The following is a 20,612-nucleotide window of genomic DNA, read 5'->3' on the forward strand; positions in this document are numbered from 1 at the left end:
TCATTCACTAATGTAGTCAGCATATGGACCACAGACTTCAAGATTATTTTAATGAGGCTAACAGAGTTACCTCCTTATTGTGTTCAGTTTTTTTCATCTCCTAGGTGTATATCATTATTTGCTGGTATACTGTTCTCACTGGAAATCTAATTAATATCAAAGAACAGTGAATGATCCTGCATAAATGGGCGGGTTTATTCTTCTGGCCCATACCTCCTATAGGAATAGAACTCTGGTTAGTTTCCTATGACCTTAGCATCCCACAAGAGCATAGAATATAATGGCATGCCTTCTAAAGCTTTTGAGGCTATGTCATCAGCATTTGTGATATTCTCTGAGATTGATTTATCCCTCAAGTTCTGGCTGGTCTATAAAATTGTATTCAATGTCATGGTTGACCGTAGTATTTTCAACGAAGACTGTCCACTTCGATGAAAAAGGTTTACATTTGGGGGACAATAATGATGGCACAGATATGATACTGTTTATTCTATCTATAACCACATGCACCCATAGAGGGTTGATCTCAGCCTGGATTGTGTGTTTATTAAGAAAAAGAAAAAAGGGAAACGCACCCTGTGGCGTTCCAGCCACATCATATCCCTCCATCACTTCAATTCCTTCATATTCTTGCTTGTGCAAGTCATCTTCTTCTGAATCGCTCAATGATTTTTTTTAGAAGTCACTTGTAAGAGAGATGTTTTACCTAGATCTCGGAGTGAGCATGATATTCACTATTGAACCTTATTTGGGATGCTTCTCTGAGCGGCTGCCTTACAACACATTTTGGGACACATAATATCTTTAATTGAGCATTTTCTACTTGTATGATTTTTCATTGCTTGTTCCATTTCTGCCTGCTAGTTATTCTGGATTTTACAGTTTTTTCTATTACCCAAAAGCTCTTGCTTAGCATTATCAGAGAGGGAATATTGTCTATTTTGGATACTTCTCATTGGTTGATTACCAAATATTTTGTTTATCAGTATTATTGCTTAGAAGCATTCAATCCTCTTTTTTGCCTTAGTTTTCTCTGTAACTTTATCTGGATTACATCCAAGACTATGTGACTACAAGCATTGTGTCAAGACTGATTGTTTGTTCTTAACAAAATGATCCTTTTTTGCTAAATCCTTCTTCTTCGTGATCCTTGGTCAAAGGATCCTAATGGGGCTTTTAGCATTAGTTTCTGCTCCTGCTGAGCTTGATTGATGATGTTACTTTGTGGTAGGTTAACTAACGTGGCAGTAGGGTAGATCCTCACTGACTATGACAGTTCACACTATTTTTCAATCTCATATGTGGCCCTAATGTTATCCAACAACGTTTCTTTTTATATTGGTGTTTTCCGATAAATGTCAAGATAGATGAGTTGATATTGAAGTAAGATTTCACCTTTTGGAGAAACAAATTCACAAACTTAAAGTGGTTGCCAGCCTTCGTATACACCGAACTGAACCTTGGGTGATGAGGGCAACAAACACAACAAAGACACCACAGAGCCACCAGCCGCTTGCCTCTCTGATCAACCCCTACTCACTAACCTCCCCCAGACCATGTTGAAGTCTGCAACTACCCCCTACTACAGTCTTGCCACACCCTACTGCTTCCCTGCCTGGAGCTCCAATCCTACTCACTCACCTTAGGATACCCCCATAAGCAACTGACACGAGGGAGCCCCAATAAAATCCCTCAGAATATGCCCCAGGCATCAGGGCAGTCTGGGCAAAGACACTGGGAGAGCAGGCCCAGCTGGGCAGACAAGCTAATACGGGGTGGGAAGTTGGACAACCAGGCCAATTTGGGGCTTAGTTGTTGGAGGATATAGGTCTAACACTGGAGAGGTAAACGCGGCACTAGTGCTCCAGGGCACAGCAGTGCAATTAAGTTGGGCTGTATCAGCCCCCACTGTTGATCTACACAATCGTCACTATGGTCTCGCCGGTGGTTGTGAAGCATAGATCTCAACAGTTCAGCGGAACTCAGCGGCAGGACCCAATGGCAACAGGCAGGCTGTTATTTAGTCAGTTTTTAAAGCTTTTTGGAAGACCAAGTAGAAAAGAGCAGAGTAGTCCATGGTAAGGAAAAAGAGCAAAGCCAAATAGCAGGCCCTGACCCACAGCCACAGTTCACCTCAACGTCCCCGCTAATTTAGGCAAATTTGGTCCCTTCTAAGAAAAAAATCAATGTTATTTCAATGCAGGTATGCATCTGGCTAAGTGCAGGGAGGGGGCAGTATGAGGCCCGCTTGGTGGGGAAGAGCTGCTGCAGAAGCCGCAATAGCCACTTTACCAGCCGCCTCCGTGCTACCAGCGCCCAACCATTCACCATGGTTCCTACTGCACAGTGGCTCGTTTATATGCAACTGAAAAGCCCCCCTCTGCACCTGCTGCTCCCTCTGCATCCGGTAGCACTGTCTGAAATTGGCCACTCAATCATATAGACAGAAACCAACCACTATTGCACATTTTCCCAAATAATTCAAAAGATTTCTATTGAACATCTTGACAAAAACAGAAGAAAAATAATGCACCTTTTCCCGGATAGCCTTTGAGTTTGGAAACCATTGTTTAGTGCAGGGAAAACTTCAAATTATCACACGTATAACCAGAGATCAACAGATAATTCCCCGTTTTCCCAAATAATTCACAAGATACCTGCAAAAGAGCTTATCAAAATTAGTTTTAAATATTACAAATTTCTCTGAGCACTCTTTAAATAAAAAAAAAACATTTGTTAGTGTAAGGTCTACTCCTTAAGAGAAGTTTATGCAGGGGTCAGCAGGTGTTACATATTTCTCCAGATGAGTCTGTTTATCAAACGATAATCATTTGACACTTTGCTCCCCTCATCTCCCGACATATTTCATATACATTTCTGGAGGACTTTAAACCTGGTGTATGATCCTGACCTTAGATCCAGTTCTCGGACATGTCGAAGGATTCTTACTGCGCCAGTTCTTGTGTATTAAACCTCTGGCCCATAGAGCTGATATGAATAAGCCTTCCACCTGTGAGGGGCTAGTTATTATATATTATTATAACAAGTTTGTATAAAACTGCATTCATCTATGATTGGCACCTCTCAAAAGTGATGTATTGAATTTTTTATTTCTATTCCAGACTTTTCATGAAATCTGAAGGGCTTCTTTTTTTGCCATTTATCTCGAACCTTTTAATACACCCTCTTGTCCTTTTGCTCTCCGAAACTTTGTAACCAACTGCTAATTCATCGACGAGTGTGGTTATTGTCAAAAGGGCATCAGTAAGATCTAATTTTGTGGACAATAAAATGGGATCTATATTTTTAAAAGGTTTTTAATTTGGAGGAAAGACCATTTAAGAATATCTTCCAAGCAGCTTAAACCACATTCTATCCCTACCCAGTTGTTTCATCCATCCATCATAATAAAATCTGCCACCGTGGTTTAGCCATTCTCTTACCATTTTGTTAAAAGGCTGGAATCAAGCAACCCCTGATCCCCAACATAAAGGTGGGCGAGTTATGTGGAGCCATTTATCATAGGTATATCATAAAACTTAAACATTTGTGCTTTTCACTTAAATAACCACTGTAAATTCTTGTAGCTGACCTTTTGTGGTTTTTTGTTGACCTTATTAGGTCCTGTATTTTATATTCCTTCAAGAATTTTCTGTGCATGGTGTAGTGAAATTAATAAAGAATCTGTGTCTCTTATATGCAAACTTTGCGTAATAATATTCTCTCAAAATGGGGAGGGCCAAGCCACCTTCCTTATTGATTTACATAACGTAGCTAGTGCTAATCTCGGAATATTGTCTGATTATATAAAGGACGAACATATTATATCTATTCCTTTGAAGAAGGACGCTTGCAATGCATAAGGGATTGCTGAAAATAAAAAATTAAACAAGGGTAAAATTGACATGCATATCAAACCAACACGTCCTTCTATTGAAATGGTTAGTTGGTTCCATTTTCTAAGTAGGCGTATATTCTTTTGTAGTAATGGAACATAATTTAGGGTATATAGATTGTACACATTCTCTGAAAGAAATATAGCTAAATACCGTTTTGGTTTCGTGTTGATTAAAAGTTGTAATTCCGATATTAAGGTGTCCGGCGAGCAGCTACAGAGCAAAATGTCAGTCTTGGCGTTATTTATTCTATATCTGTCAAGGTCTTGAAATCCTCCAAGTATTGCAAAAATGTCCCCCTGAATGTTCTCTCCCGGTTTAAGAAACAGCACAATGTCATCTGCATATCATTTTAAATTTGTCATGCCTTGCAGAGGAGCCAATGTTATTGCTTTGTTCCTAATGGCTATGGCCAGTGGCTCTATGAACAAAGCGAAAAGAATTGGGGGGCTGGGACATCCCTGAGGAGTGCCTCTATTCACTTTGCATCGGCCAGCATTATTGGAATTAACAATTATTTGTTCCTCAGCATCCTTAAATAGACGAGCTAATATCTGTCTAAGCTTTTTTGCAAACCTGAATCTTTCGAGTATTAGAAAGAGGCTTTTCCCAGGACACCAGATCAAAAGCCTTCTTGGCGTCCAAAAACGTACCCTGAGCCGAGATTTTGTTCTGGGTCATATTATCCAAAGCTTCTATTACAAAATTTGTAAAAAGCTGTCTGCCTGCCATAAAATCACATTGATCACCATGAATAATTGAGCCTATGATCCCATCTAGTCTATTTACTACAAGTTTTGTAAACATGTTATAATCTACATTTAATAAACTTATAGGCGTGGAAGAATTAATATTTTCTGTATTCCTATCTTTCTTTACGAAACTAACTATAATCGTGCTAAAGTATGGCGGAGGTTCTCCACCCTTTAAAATATAATTAGCTACATTTAATCATTGTGAATTTAATATTGGGGTGAATTTCACATATAACTCAGTTGGTAGGCCATCTTCCCCAGCCGATTTACCATTAGAGGCTGAGTTTACGACCCTATCGATTTCCTCTAGGGAAAATTCAGATAGCTGCATTTGACTGTGATCATGTAATCGAGTTGGAATATAGAGTTTTTCTAAGAACACACTGAGATGATTAGCCACACTTTGCTGATCTGATTGATATATTTTCTCGTAATGTTTTAAAAACGCCTTTCCAATCTCAGTAGGGTTAGTTATCTGCTATTTCGAATCGATATCTGTCAGGGATGAGATTCTATTTTTCACCTGTTGATCTTTAGCCTGCCATGCTAAAAGTCTCCCTGTATATTCACTTTCTTCATATACCAGCTGTTGATAGGCAGTGTTAGCGATAGTGCCCTGTGTATAATAACAATCCTGCATATTTATTTTGGCTTGCTTAAATGCTTGTTGTGTAACAGCATTTCTAGTTTAAAGATATTTTCTATTTGCTTGCCCTAGTCTAGCTTCTAAATTCCTTTTTTCCAGATTTTTCGCTTTCTGTTGTTGAATCTCTTTTGATATAATATAACCTCTGAGAGTGGCCTTAAAGTCTACCCAGACAATCTCTATACGAGTGGTACCAGTATTAACTTGAAAAAACTTTATAATTTCTTCCGATACTTCTGTGTACCATTCTCCACTCTCCAAATGAACTATCAATTCCATCAACTTCCATCGTAACCAGTGAATGATCTGAGAAAGCGTGTGGAGTATATTCAGGATTGATCAATCTCAGCCTGTGTGTAGCTTGAAAATAATGTTTTCGGGAAGTGGTATTGTACTTTGCTGTGTCATAAAAAAAAATCCTGTTTCTTGAAGTGTAGAGCGCGCCATGGATCAATCAAGTCTAGTTCTCTTTTACAGTTTGCCAAGGCTAAGGCTGTTTGCGGTTTGTTTTGCCATAGGGCTATCGCCGATGAATCTAATAATGTGTCTTGAAGAAAATTAAAATCACCCCATAAAATAAATTGGCCCGGAATATTGGTCAAGGCCTGCTTCAGTTCTAATAATGGGAGATCAAAGATTGGAGCATACATTGTTGCAATAGTTATGTTTGATTCATCCAGTTGCCTGTTAATAAGTGCCCACCTTCCCCCTGAGTCCATCTGCATAGCCTTTATTTGAAAAGGGATATGCTTACCTATGTATATCCCCACCCCTGATGTATAAATATAACAGGGCAATTAGGGCCCTATTGATTGTAATAATCTGAATGCAGAACATACCTTTAGGGCCAGTGCATCTAAAATGTTCTTTTCAGTGATAACTGAGGTCTTAACTTTCAATGCATTCATAATGCTTAGGCACAATATTTTACAAACACTCTATGCTTTCATCTCCCATTCCATGCAGCTGGGTTGGGGCTCTGCATAGAGGATGTTAGGGAGAAAATGTGTGAGGGTGGCAGGTGTGCCAAGAAGAACAGCGGCTATTAGGAACAATGCTGTGCTGGAGAAGGACAGCCAGTGAAGCTCGACCTCAAAGACAGCCCTCCATTCAAAAGAAGCCTCTGTCTCAAGAACTAAAGTCCAGCCCTGTGCAATGATAAGACTGCATGGCCCCTGGAGAACTCGGTGCTATTTATGTGAAGGAGAGTGGGCCTGCATGCTGGAGAGGGGGCTTGCATGAGAGAGAATACGCTCTGATGGTAGAGTGCTGGCTTGGGATCTAACATCACAATAATGCCCAGTGAGGACCATCAATGAAAGAATTCACCTGTGAGGAGAAGTCTTTTCCCTACCTCATCAGAAAAGGCCAACTGTGACGAGAGTCTATGGAACTACCCAGGCTGGGTGGTTGTAAACTGTCTTTTCTGAACAAGGCATGGACACTAGTAGAGAATACAGAGTTTGATCTTTTACTCGGCAGATAGCCACCTTGAGAGTCTTGCTGACTGCCCTTCTAGATGTCACTTTCTCCAAAAAGATTCTACACAAATGTAAACAATCAGTCTAGCCACCATCTTTAACTTATGGCAGAGGCAGTTGTATCGATCTATAGGAGCAGTATTGTTCGTATGCAAGAAACCAAACCACCGTTGGATATCTTCAACAGGTTTGTTCTTGCTCTTAAAGCAGACACAACTTAAAATAATTTACAAACTCTTGACACATGCCACCAGATTTAGCACAATGCCAGTGAAATCCAGACAACACAGGGATAACAAAAATTCTTTCACCGCCTTTTGGCAAATTCGTTGATCTTACTCCCATAAACAGTGCCTCACCCACATGGAATATGCCTGCACACCTGGACCTTAGGCACTGATATTGGGTCCACTAAAACCCCACTGGCATTCCTCTACATAGAATCAACACATCAGGAAGGTAGCTCACTATTTATAGCAGCCGACCACCTCCAAATCATAATGAGCACATAATAACTTTGAAAAACCGGGATCCACCTAATGCCCAGGAGAACTCTGCACCTACACAGACAGACTCTGCCTCTCACTTAAGGACAACAAGAGGGCTGAATACATCTCAACATCAGCAATGTAAGGAGACATCCCCAATGTTAGAATTATCAGCCTTAGGGGTGGTCTGCCCCAAAGATAATTTTCCCTTCACCCATCCTATTTCTGCTGGCCTTAGAACTCTGTGCTAAAGTGCATGTGCTCACTCCTTAAACATGGTAACAGTGGGCTATCGCCAATTGGCATATTCAATTTACTAGAAATGTGGTGCTGTGTGTACGCAGGGCCTGTAAATTAAATGGTATTAGTGGGCTGCAGCACTTATTGTGCCACCCAAAGTAGCCCTTTCAAACTTGCCTCAGGCCTGTCACTGTGGTCTGGCTATGCAGAGATAAATTGCCATTTTGACCTGGCAAAATAAACAATTTGCCAGGTCCAAACAATTTTTTTATTCACATATAAGTAATCCCTACGGTAAGCCCTGAACAGACCATGGTGCAGGGGCAATGTATTTAAAAGGTAGGACATGTAATTGTAAGTTTTGCATGTCATGGAAGTGAAAAACTCTTACATTCATTGTACACTCTTGCAAGGCCTGACTCTCCCATAAGATAACATTGGAGTTAACTTATTGCATTTAATAAACTGTAACTTCCATATGGGAACAGGTAACCAGATCATGCTCGTGGCTTTGAAATTGTATTGAAAATGCTTTGTTTTATGGTGAAGTCAGATTTTGAATGAAACAATTTTAAAAAGCCAATTTTTAGAAAATTGTATTTTCCTGCCTTTGCAAATTATCACCTGCAGCCTCTCTTTGGGTCACAAGAGTGGGTGTAGCTGACAGTTGTACTAGGTGTATTCCTCTTATACAGTTGCACAGAATGGAGAGCCTAGGTGTGCCTGGATGGGCCATCACTGGCAGCATGAGAAGCCTGATTTGGGCACCACTCTACTTAGACTTAAATAAGCTGTGTCCGGCCTCCACAAAAAAGGTCTGCATACCCCTGTAGTTAGTCAGGAGTCAGGGCAGCGGAGGCACGAAACCTGTGCACTTCAAACAGGAACTTCTGGAATACATTTTGATCCTCAGACACCTATTCTGTAGCACAGTTATGGACATGTGAACTTTGCCAGGAAGAAGGACTGCAGTGCTGCTGAGAGGACTGACACACTGCTGGACTACTGCTCCGAAGGTCATCTGCCCTGCTGTGCTGACTTGCTGCCTGCTTCTTCCTTGCCTGGTGGAGAAGGACTGGACCTGCATCTGTTGAACCCAGGACCCTGGAGTGACTCAAAGATCTAGTTGGCTGACTTTCTGACTATAGCCTCAGGGACCAAAGGTTCTAACAACCTTGAAGCCAGCACCTGGACTCTGCCATCTGTGAGTGCCTCCCTGCCAAGTTTTGCCACCAATTCTTGAACCCTTGGAAGTGGGCCTGAAGTTGCTCTACCAGCCATCTCTGGATCCAGCAGAACTGGCACATCTCCTCTGCTGGGTGTTGCAACCTGAAGCAGAACCAACTCATTGCTTCTGCTGCATCAATCAATCTTGACTTATAAAGCATGGCTAATCACCCATGAGGGTATCCAGGAACTGAGAAACCTGCTGCTATGAAAGGGGTCGATTGAACAGCCAAGGGGCATATTATCAAGAAACAGCGTTAAAATTATCGCCACTTTAGCGGCAGAAAACTGCAGCTAAAGAGGCGATAATGGGCTTGATAATTTGCCCTTGAGAATTCCCATAGAAGCCCATGTTCTGCTCTCAACACGGGCTTCTATTGGAATTTTCTCCGGCATATTATCAAGCCCATTATCGCCGCTTTAGCGGCAGCTTTCTGCCGCTAAAGCGGCGATAATTTTAATGCCGTGCTTGATAATATGCCCCCAAGTCTTCAGTCCTTTCCTGAATTCCAGCAGAGAGGATGACGTCCGGAGCTGAAGGACTTGTTGGTGATGTAGGAGAAGTAGCGTCTTCCGCTGTTTCTTCAGTGGATGCTGGGATGGGAGCAAGGGCAAGGGAGGTCGAGCACAGGTATCTGGAGGGTTAGTGAAAGTTCAGGCAGTGTTTGATGTATGCTGGTCCTTGATTGTGTAGAGCTTTGTAGGTGTGGATCATCATTTGAATTTCCATCTGTTCTGAATGGGGAGCCAGTGTAGCTTTTAGAGATGGAGGGTGATGTGGGGCTGTTTGGGAGGTCAAAGATTAGTCTGGCTGCTGAGTTTTGTATGGACTACAGTCTCTTCAGGAGGTGTGAGGTTATTCCTATGTAGAGTGAGTTTCTGTTGTCCAGCCGGCTGGTGACAATGGCTTGAGTGACAGTGTGTCTGATGTTGAGAGGAGCCATTTGAAAATATTACGGAGAATGCAAAAAGTGAGGAAGCAGGCTGAGAAGAATGGCTTAATCTGGCTTTTATGGTGAGCTTGCTGTTCAGGATGATGCCAAGGTTGTGGAGAGGGTCCGTTGAAGTGAGTGAGGGTTATGAGTTTGAAAGGCAACCAGAAGGAGTTCTATGGGGAAGTGTTGTTTACAAAGATAGGCACTTCCATTTTGGCTGTGTTGAGTTTTAGGCAGTTATCTTTCATCCAATCAGTCAGCGACTCTTGTCATGCACCTGCAGAAGTTGGTCATCATGGTGAAGGGGTCTTCTGATAGCAAGATGATGAGCTGGCTGTTGTCGGCATAGTATATGATGTTTAGTCCATGGGTTTGGATGATGTTGACCAAGAGGATCATGCAGGTATTGAACTGTGTAGGGCTGAGGGACACACCTTGAGGGATGGCACAGATGATGTTCTTAGGTTCCAAGGTGAAAGGTGGTAGGCAGATTATCTAGGTACTTCTAGTGAGGAAAGAGGCTGTCCATTTGAGGGCTTCTCCTTGGAGTCTAATATGATGAAGCCTCTTGTTAAGGGTGTGGTGGGATATGATATTGAATGCTGCTGAGAGGTCAAAGAGGATCAGGGCTGTCATTTCTTAGTGGTCATGGAGAGTTCAGATGTCATTGGTGGTAGCAATCTGGGTGGTTCAGTGCTGTAGTTGGTGCTGAATGCAGATTTAGAGGTGTCCAGAAGATTGATGTTCTCCAGGTGTTCTGTGAGTTGGTGGTTGATGGGTTTTTTAAGAACTTTGTCAATAAAGGGGAGCAGAGAGAAGGGATGGCAGTTTTTAAATTTGTCAGGACTGGCAGAGGGTTTTTTAAGAAGGGGTTCAACTTCTGCATATTTCTAATCTTTGGTGAATGGAGCTGTGGTGATGGAAGCATTGAGGGTGGTAGTGAGCTTGTTGCTGATCATCCTGCTTGTTGGAAATATAGTGTGACAGATGTCCCTGCATGTTCCTGAGAGGATGGAGTTCATAATGGCTGTGGTGTTTTTTGTGGTGAACTTTTTGTGGAAGAGGTCTGCAAGGGTGTCACAGAGTTCCTGGGAAAGGGGGTGATTATGTTTTCAGTGGCTGAGTGGTTAGAAAACTTTCTGATGATGTAGAAGAATTATTTGCTGTGGTTAGAGCAGGCTTGGATGTGCTAAGCAAGGGCAATAATTTTCATTGCTTTCAAGAGTTGGTGGTGTTGGTTGAGGGAACTCTTGAATGTGGCTCAGTCTGTGGGCTCCTTTCTGGTGCGCCATTTCCTCTCAAGTTGCTTGCAGTTGCATTTTGTGGATGTCAGTTCTGTGGTGCACTAGCTGACCCATTTGGAGGTTCTGTAGTTTGGTGGGCTTGATGGAGTTGACTCTGATGGAGCAATCAGTAATCCAGGAGGAGAAGTTCTTGACAGCCTGTTCTAGGTTGGTTGCAGTGTGTAGATGGGAGGTGTTAAGGGCGTCGGTTCACAGGCTCTCTGATCATTTGTTCCAACTGTGGTGTGGGGTGCTGCGTGGTTTGGTGATGGTGCCAGGGGATCCTGTAATGCTGAAGTGGATGATGGCGTCGTCTGTCCAGGTGAGTTCAGCAACATTGCTGTACTTGACTCTGTTGCTTTCTGTGAAGATGGTGTTGAGTGTGAGTCTTGCAATGTGTGTGGGGTTGGTGACTAGTTGGGTGAGGTAGATGTTTTTCATGCTTTCGAGAAGGTTGGCATTGTTGGTGTTGTTGAGGTCATCAAGTTGTAAATTGAGGTATTCAAGGAAGATATAGTGTTTGGAGTCAATGACGAGCGGGTGATGAGTTTTGGGATGGCATCACAGAAGCTAGGGCGATGTCCTGGAGGTCTGTAGGTGGGGATGCCTCTAGTGGTGGTTTTGCCATCGGTTTTGAGTTGGAAGTTGTGGTGTTCCATTATCAGTGTGGTGTCATCTGCAGAGGTGGTAAAATGGATAGTTTCTTTGTGGATGATTGTTATTCCACCTCCATGTGTGTTGATGCGGTCTTGTTGTGTTATCTGATAGCCATTGGGTGTTGCTACGCAATGTCAGGTGCAGATGCTGATGCAGATGGTTGAGCTAGGTCTTGGTAAGGAAGATGACGTTAGGTGAGGGAGATACTGTTATTCCAGATCCATTTTGGTGCTTGTAGAATGCTTGTGCTTTGTGTAGGAGGAAGTGTAGTTGTTCTAAAACAGTTGTAGTGATGATGGTCGTTGTGTGTGTAGGCACTCTGGTGTTGAAGGAGAAGCAGTGCCAGCAGGAAAAAAGTCCTACCTTTGAATTTTGAGAGTTGCAGCAGCAGTAGTTTTGGTGGAGTCTAGGGTCCATGGCTAAGAGTTCATCAGCGGTGCATCTGCGAGTAGCACAAGAAGAGCCATGGTGCCTGGCACTGGGCACGGTCCATACGCAGACATGCAGAGTCTGACTATATAGACGGATGGAAGGGCTTTGCATCACTGTCCTCAGCTCCATTGGAACTGCCTTTGCACGAGGCCATTCTGACATAGGACCTTGCATTGAAAACTCTCATCAATAGGATCCTCGACGATGATGCAGGACCTCACATCACAGCATTGCAGCTCCTTGGAACCAACGCATCACCTTGGCTACGCGAAACATCCTTGTTGCCGAACTTCATATTGCAAGCCCTCATCAATGGGATCCTCGATGATGATGGAGGGTCTCACACCACAGCCCTGCAGCTCCTCGTAACTGATGCATCAGCTCAGCTGTGCGACCTACACTCGATGCAGTACTCCACAATGCTTGCAACCAGGATTTAAGAAACTCTTGTTCAACGGTCCCAGTAGCCAGCCAGGGCTCCATCGTGGTCAGCCTGAACTTTTGACTTTGTCCCTGTCTAGTGTGATCAGATATCCAGAGTTAGCGCTTTGTGCTTTTTTACGCTGTTTTAACTGAAATCTTTAAAATTGCACATCTGCGGAACTCTGGTTGTATTTTAGTTGCTGGTTCCCTTGCCAAACCACATGGTTCCATGGGTCTTATGCGCATCACCCTACTGGGTCAATCAGAATGGTGACATGAAGAGCACAAAGGCACATTGGAGCATATCAGCAAGGCGAGGCGATAGAATTATCGCCGCTTTTGCGGCCGTTTTCGGCCGAAAAGCAGCGATAATTTTATCGCCTAATTAGCAAGCTCACGCTAACGCGTGCAAAACTTGCGTTAGCGTAGGAATTCCTAATTCCCAGCTTTGCATCTCTAATGAGATGCAAAGTGGGCGTTCCTGACCTGACATGACAGGAGAAATGTCGCTAAGTGATATTTCTCCTATCATCAAGCCCCACGCTATGAAGCATAGTGGCAAGAAAAGTTGCGATAACCTCTGTTATCGCTGCTTTCCTTACGCCTGCTTCAGGACTGACTTAGCCATGATATCCTTTGGAAGGTGGATATCATGGCTAAGTTTGTGAGTCCCTATCATCAAGCTAACGCCACATTGCGTGAGATTATCGCTGGGTTTCAAGCGATAATCTCACGTTAGGCAGTTAGCGTGAGGATTTTTATCACTTTTGAGATAAGCGTTGCTAATAGCACGCTATCTCAGCGATAAAAATCCACGCTAGCCGGCGATAATTATCCTGGCGCTAAGTGCGCTTAGTGATAATTATCGCCGGTTGTTGCTGATATGCCCCAATGTTACTTACCCTGGGGCCATCCATCCATCTACTGTCCCAGAATAAATCCTACCCATCAGAATCATAAGATTGTAGAGTCAGAATCCAGTTGTTTGTAGAGCAGAACATGCTCACTGTACACTAAAGAGCTACCAGCACAAGAAGGTGCATTGCTTCTTGTCCTCTAGACAATTCAAGCTGATCCTTGTCAACTAACGGTGCTTGTATTTGAGAAGGGCATTGGAAGCTTCAGATGAATCATTCAATGAACAAAGATGGAACACAAGGCTACTCTATTGTGGGTTCTCACATTTTCTGGCTCAAGCAGAGTAGTTCTGTAATCTTTAGAACCCACTGCTAGAGCACACTGCTAGTGTACTTTGTTTTCTTTCCCACTCACATAAGGAAAAAGTATAGTCAAATTCAAAACTAAAAGGCTTATTTGCTGGGTGTAATATTGTGGGTCAAATGTATCTGAGCTGCCATGCCCAAAAGGAGGTATAATGCAAACTAAGGGGCAGATTTACAAGCCCCTTGTGCAACGGCGGCGCAAAGCCTTTGCCATGGTGCGGGGATACTTACAACGTGGCGCATCTGGGAGATGCGTCACGTTGTAAAGCCCTCGCCACATATAGGTGTTCCGGCACAGGAACGCCTCCTAAAAGTGGCTGAGTGAAATCTACAAGATTTCACTCAGTCACTTTTACGGCCATGCTACGTCAAAACCCTGCACCTGCTTGAAGCAGGCGTAAGGATTGACGCAGCATGTTGGGAATAGGGGCACCCCGAGCCTTTCTGGAGCTGCGTCGCGCTTGCGACAGGGCTACAGCAATGTGCCGCCTTTCCGCCAGGGGATGCGACACCCATCTGCCCATCCATTCACTACGGTGCGCCGCATTGAAAATGTGGCGCATCAGTGGTGGCGCACGGGTGGGCAGATGCGTTGCAACTCTTCTGGCGCATCCCAGCTGATTAGCAGAGATGCGCCAGAAGTAGTAAATCTGCCCCTAAATTTACAAGATTAGCATTGGGTACCATGAGACATATTGCAATTTGTGGTGCCAGGCTGGCAACCAGTGTTATTTCACTGAATGCACAAATCCACAGGAAGCCCTATAAATGTTGCCTTAATATATTGCCCAAGTCTAAGATTCTAGCCAATTCTGGCTCTACACTTACAAAAATGATCCGCATCTCAGGTGTGGAAAAGGGTTTATCAATGAACTTTTTAAATCCCTACAGTCCAGAGTGGTATACCTTCATACACGTCCTTGCTTCAGGACACTGATGCTGGGATGATGTGCGTTTCTGCCTGTTTTTGTTATTCCCCAAGGATGTGGGGGCCTACCTGCCCACCAAGACCTTCTCCTGCTTTTTTGGGCAGTCCATGCTCTCCCTCGCTTGTGCTCACTTTTAGGAAATAAATCAGGCTCCAGTGTCAGAGTGCGTAATACACACCAACCATGGCAAACATGGTCGTGCCAGGCGAAAATTGCTGGGTGTTTTAAATCACGCTGGTACAATTATGTTGAAAAGTTTCAAACGGTGGCTATATATTTATTCAATATTTATAATTATTTCTTTGGCTGGCTACACAGCTGCACTATGACTATCTATACTTTACTTATAATCAGTGTTCTACATGATTGTACTTTCCAAACAATGCATTCATCTCTTGTGCTGTACATTAGCATGGTAGACTGACTCGATGGGCAGGTCGTCTATGATTGGCTGTAAATTACAGAAAATGTCAAAGACTGACCAAAGATCACCGAATAAGCCTGTCTTAACATTGCTCACATTATCCCAACTTCCCACTGTGAACTACGGATGCACTGCTGTGTTCTGATCTGTAATGTATTAATGTTGTCTGCTGCACCTCTACTAGATTCCTTATGGTAAGTTTGTCAAGTGAGCTCTTGTCACCCTCGCATCATCCTCTTTCTCACAACTGCTGATTATTCCAGATGTTTAAAACATATGCACCTTACTTTTCTACTGTTCTCGAAGGGGCATACTTACGAGGCCTTTGTGTCACTGCTGCCACACTTGCTTTCGCAAACCGCCTAATCTTATTTATGAGGCCACACAAAGCCACTTGGGGATGTTCCAAAACCTTATGCCTCCAAGGGGAGGAGCAACGAGGAGAAATAACCTTATTTACCCTCATTTTGTTCTCTTTCTACATCTGCTGTATTTTGCAGCACACACAGAAAAAGGAAAAATCCTCCAGGATTCTTTTTGTAGATGAAGGTGTCCCTTCCAGCACAAAAACAATCCTGCATGCAACACAGGCACCCTTGAACTATGGTACATGGGTGCCAGAGTTGGCGCTCGGCAGTCGAAATGGTGCCAGCTCATGGCAAAAGGATAGGAATGTGTTGTATGCCATAGATCTAGCACAGTCCTGCCCTTTCACTTTGGCACATGGCAGTGCATCACGATGATTTGCTGTGCTACCCTGCCCAATATCCCCAGAAATATGCCCATACATTTTTAATAACTGGCATATTTATATTATTTATATTTATAATATTTATATTTAATTGTCCTAGAGTTGTGCACATTTGTATATACCGTTCACTTGCCTCGCTAATTGTGGTACTTTAAAATTTGGGACCGCGTAGGAGGCAGGGCCCTACCCCTGTCTCTTCCGGTATTAGCAAACCGCGAATGGCCAATGCGGTATGTACAAGTGCGTTATATAACGTTTCATTGATAAATGCACTATGTATACGATATTATACATCACTACGTGGGTTCCATCTTAGAGCGGTGGCCATCTTATGGTTGCCCTCACATAGGCTACATATCATGAAGCAAATACGGGCATTTTAGAGCACATGTGCTTTCCTTTGACTTCTCTATGACCTGGGCAGCTTGGCTCTGCTGCCCCAGGTCAGTCCGGTCTCACGAGCTCCCCGTCCTCTGGCCACCTGTGATTAGCATCAGGGCTTGACACACCATAAAGCCTTTACATTAAACACGAGCCTCCAGCTAATCTCTTTCACACCTGACTGTTCCTGCTTTATGGCTTGTTTCCCAAATAGGAGATGCTCATGTTTATTGGGGCCTATCGATATCTGATGTGGGATCTGAGCCTCGCTGGGTAAATAATTGTGGGCTGGTTGAACATGAATGTGGGATTGTCACCATGACTCTGCCTTTTCTTTGAAGCCAAAATATGTGAATGACCACTTGTAAAACAGGGGCGGTGTTGCCCAAAGCGTAATATTCTGTATAAAATAGAAGACTGGTTTTTGTTCTGCAGACTGCCTCATTCAGTTGCTAAGGCTTCTGTGCGACGTAGTCTCACTCATTTGAGTTTAATAAAGATGTCTTTTTCATATTTCAGCTTCTTTTGCCAAGTTCTTTGTTACATTACCATGAGAGTGGTCTTTTATAATACTACAGCAACAGGATAACCCGAAGTCATAGGGTGCTATCCCTGGCACCGCTGGGGTCTTAAAATCCCCGGTACTTCAGTTGGAGCCCGACAGCGCGGCATCAATACAAGTGACTATCTGGAGGAGCGATCTTGTCAGAGGACAGAAATCTACTGGGGAGAACAGGACAGAAATCCACTAAGCAGGTACCGAGGTTCTGGGGGATTCTTTGTCTCTGCAGCCCAGTATATCTCTGATCTTTCTGACTTTGACTCTCCAAAAGATGTCACTCCCGATTAGAACCCTTTTTGGCGTGAGTATTATAAAAGACGTTTTGTTATGAAGAACTTGACAGTTAGAATTTGGATATCCTTTTGATTAATAAAAGTAAGAGTTAAGTATAAGTGGGTCGCTCCCACTCCTTTGGTTCTTTGGGTCTTTGATTTGGTTATCACAATTACCAAAGCCGAGGGGTTGGTTTCTTGGTTTTTAATTTGGTCATTGCAATTACCATAGCCAAGGGTCTCGTATATTTGCGAGTGTATTGATAGAGATAACCCCTTGAAGTTTGAAGTTAGATTAGTGAGCTATAAGATGCCTGATCTTAGCAAGTTTGAAATGTAGAAATTTGTGTTGGCCAACTTTTGGTTTGTATAGGTTTGGATATGCGAATTGCAATTTGTGTAGGCAGGTAATGAGGAGATATTTCTCCATTTGGTTTAGTTGCATGCCTGTTTGTAAGCTCACATGGAAAAATGTGTTGCTTTTTTGGACGGTACCATAGTTAAAATCGGTTAGATTTGAAAACATATTTCTTCCTTGGTGATTTTGTATCCCCAGGGAATTAAAATATGACATAATACAAAACAAGGATCCTTCGTTCTGCGCAGTTTCATGAATAAAGATATGCAGAACGATTTTGTGTGGTGTTCTGCCAGGCAAAGCTAGTGAATTGAGCGCACTCACTACTTCTTGGACATACATCTGTCTGTTGGGCTGTTTATGCAGCCTTTTGGAATACTATTGAGAAGCGTTTCTTGTAAATATGACTTACAACTAGTATTTGCAAATGGTTTGGTTCAAGTATAGTCTGTGAGCTGTTCTTTCTTTCTGTCATGCGTATTGATTTGCAAGTCAAATGTGTGTTTAAATGTCTATGTGGTTTTCTCATTAGTGCAACTTCCGTAAGTAAATTGCGACGGCACTATTTATGAAAAATGGCTAAAGCACGCTGTATTGTCTGTTTGACCCCCCTTTCCGTTTATGTCTGAAATTAGCTCAATATGTGTTTGTGGGTCTTCTGATGTTTTCAGTCTGTTAAGCAAAATGTTGGTTAATTAATGTTAAGTAGAAACTTAGGAAAAATCCAGAAATGAACAATGTGATGTGCGAAAATAGCTATGTGTTGCTATTTAATTTATAGAATGAGCAGTTGTGCACATATACAAAACTGCCGTTAAATGCTTCAAGGATAAAATTAGAACAACATTCAATAGATATAAATAAGGCCCAAAAAACAAAATTATCTATTTTTGCAAAAGTAAATACATTTACAGCATTTTCCTTAGATGCATTGTATTAGATGTTCACAGGCAAACTTTTCAACTGCAGTATATTTGATAGGAATGTTCATTCAGCCAGCACTTTCCCAGTTAAACACGGGTGGAATTTTGCATAACCGTCCTTTTAAATGAAAGTGGCGCAAAAATGTGACGCGGTTCGAAATGGGCTTATGCGCTTAGGCTTGTGAGTTAAATGTGTCCAAAATGATAGGCAAGGGATGCAGCCTGTTTTTTATACATGGAATTATCAAAAAAACGAATAATTGGGATATTTTTTTTTTAAGAAAATTATTAATCATGGATAAATTATTTTCAAAAAATAAGTGCTTTTCAAAATCGCTTTTTGATATTTATAAAGCTTAATACTCATACTATGGCCTCCTAGCATTAAAATTTGATTTGAGTTGTGTTGCATCACTAAAATGGCAAGCATTCGTGTGTACAATTTTCCCTTGGCGCAGGCGCAAACAAGCTCATTTTTGTAAAGTATAAGTTATTATTTCCAATGCCTGACTCATGGGTTATGTAATGGACATTCTGGTAATGCATATTATGCAAGAAAATTGTAGGATACTCATTTTTTAATACCTAAAATATCAAAGTCGAATTTGGGTAAAAGCGCTGTTTTAACTGCATTTTCTTTCATTCAGAGTACTTTTTAAAGTGTCTCAGGCTTCAGTAAATACATACATTTAGGTTTGATATATATTTACAGGTTGTGCCTTCTAATGATTCAATGAGTTAATATGCCAGTACAACGGCTTGTTTTAATATCAGGGTTGAAGGTTCTAACTTCAGCTGGGCCTACTGACAAGTTCCTTAATTTAAAGTTGATGAAATGTGTACCATTGCATAGGATTGCAACAAGCATTTATTCTAAAAACTGGTATGTGTGTTATTAAGTTTTGTGAATTATTCACAGTACATGTAGTTTAACAATCTGGGAATAGGGATAATTTTTTTAGCGCCTAAAAAGGAGAAATTATTTTTCAAAATAGAGTGAATTATTGCAAGTTAGGAGGAATTAGGAAGGCCTTCTGGCTTTGACAAATTCAGAGTGGCAGACGCTGGGGGCTGGGAGAGCTGCAGAGGCTGGCTCGGTCACGCTGCTGAGATGCTATCTTTCCCGTAAACATTGGAGTTGACATTGATGACCTTTTAAATTAGGGCCTTGCCTCTGTGGAATGCAGAATGACCTTGCTACACGGGCCTCTAAAGCTGGGGTTTCTGGTTTCTCCATAGCAACATCACTAAAACTAAAGAACTTAATTCCAAAGGGAAAATATAGCAAAGGGGTTTCTTTGAAAGCCCAAACATCATGTTAAATGCTTTGTAGAACAGATACATTTGTGTTATTTAACAGAAAACAAAGTGTTGCATTAAGTCTTAGACAAAAAAATAAGATACAGCCCACTTCTAAAATTTTTAAGGCTACATGCCTAAGTGAGAACGTATCGCCAATTAAGACTTCTTTTTCACAGTGGAAATTGTAGGTGCCAAATTAATATGGAGTGTCAGTGTAACGATTTTTATTTTTAGAAAGGTAAAACTAAAGTGGCTGGATGTTGCAAGGACTGACAAGAGGGTAACAGTTAAGTAATGGAAATTTATTTTTTGTGTATTTGGTTCTATCATGAATTGTTCTTGCTGGTCCTGTATGTTAGAATCGAGACAGTAAAGTTATATTTGACAGCAGATTTCCATTGCCTGGTGATCTACTGTCAAAAAGGAGGGTAAGGATTTTAAACCTGATAAATTAAACAGGCCCGTATATTGGGTTTTGGGCTGCAGGTTTACAGTGCATAAAAGTACATGACATGGTGTTGTGTGTCACTGCTTATTTACATATGCTATTGTTTTATCTATGCTTTTTGTGCTTGATATACAGCAAGTATATCTGATGGCTTGACGTTTTGTGCGTTTTTATTATTTTTTGCATGTTTTCGTTGTTTTTGTTGCTGCTTTTGATACTATTACAAGTTTACCTGTGTTGTGAGGGGATGGTCATGACGATGCCCATCGCTACGCAACAGTTGGTTGAACTTGTTCTGGTTACTAAATTCCACAGCTAATGATATTTCATGCTGTGAACATGAGAGACAACACTTTACCAGTGCATGTCTATTTGGCTATAATGGTAAGGAAAATGAAAGAGATAAACAGGATCGAAGTGTGTCACCTGTAGTTAGTCACGATACTGCCCCTTCCCTTAAAGGAACAGGCAGCCCTACGTTTATGTATCCTTGATTGGACCCAAGGATGAAATTATAGATCTGTGACTCAAGGTGGCCTAATTTCTATATTACATTAGTTAATGATGTTTTGCTTC

Source organism: Triturus cristatus, chromosome 4_1 (assembly GCF_964204655.1).
Source record: "Triturus cristatus chromosome 4_1, aTriCri1.1, whole genome shotgun sequence".
Classification (NCBI taxonomy): domain Eukaryota; kingdom Metazoa; phylum Chordata; class Amphibia; order Caudata; family Salamandridae; genus Triturus; species Triturus cristatus.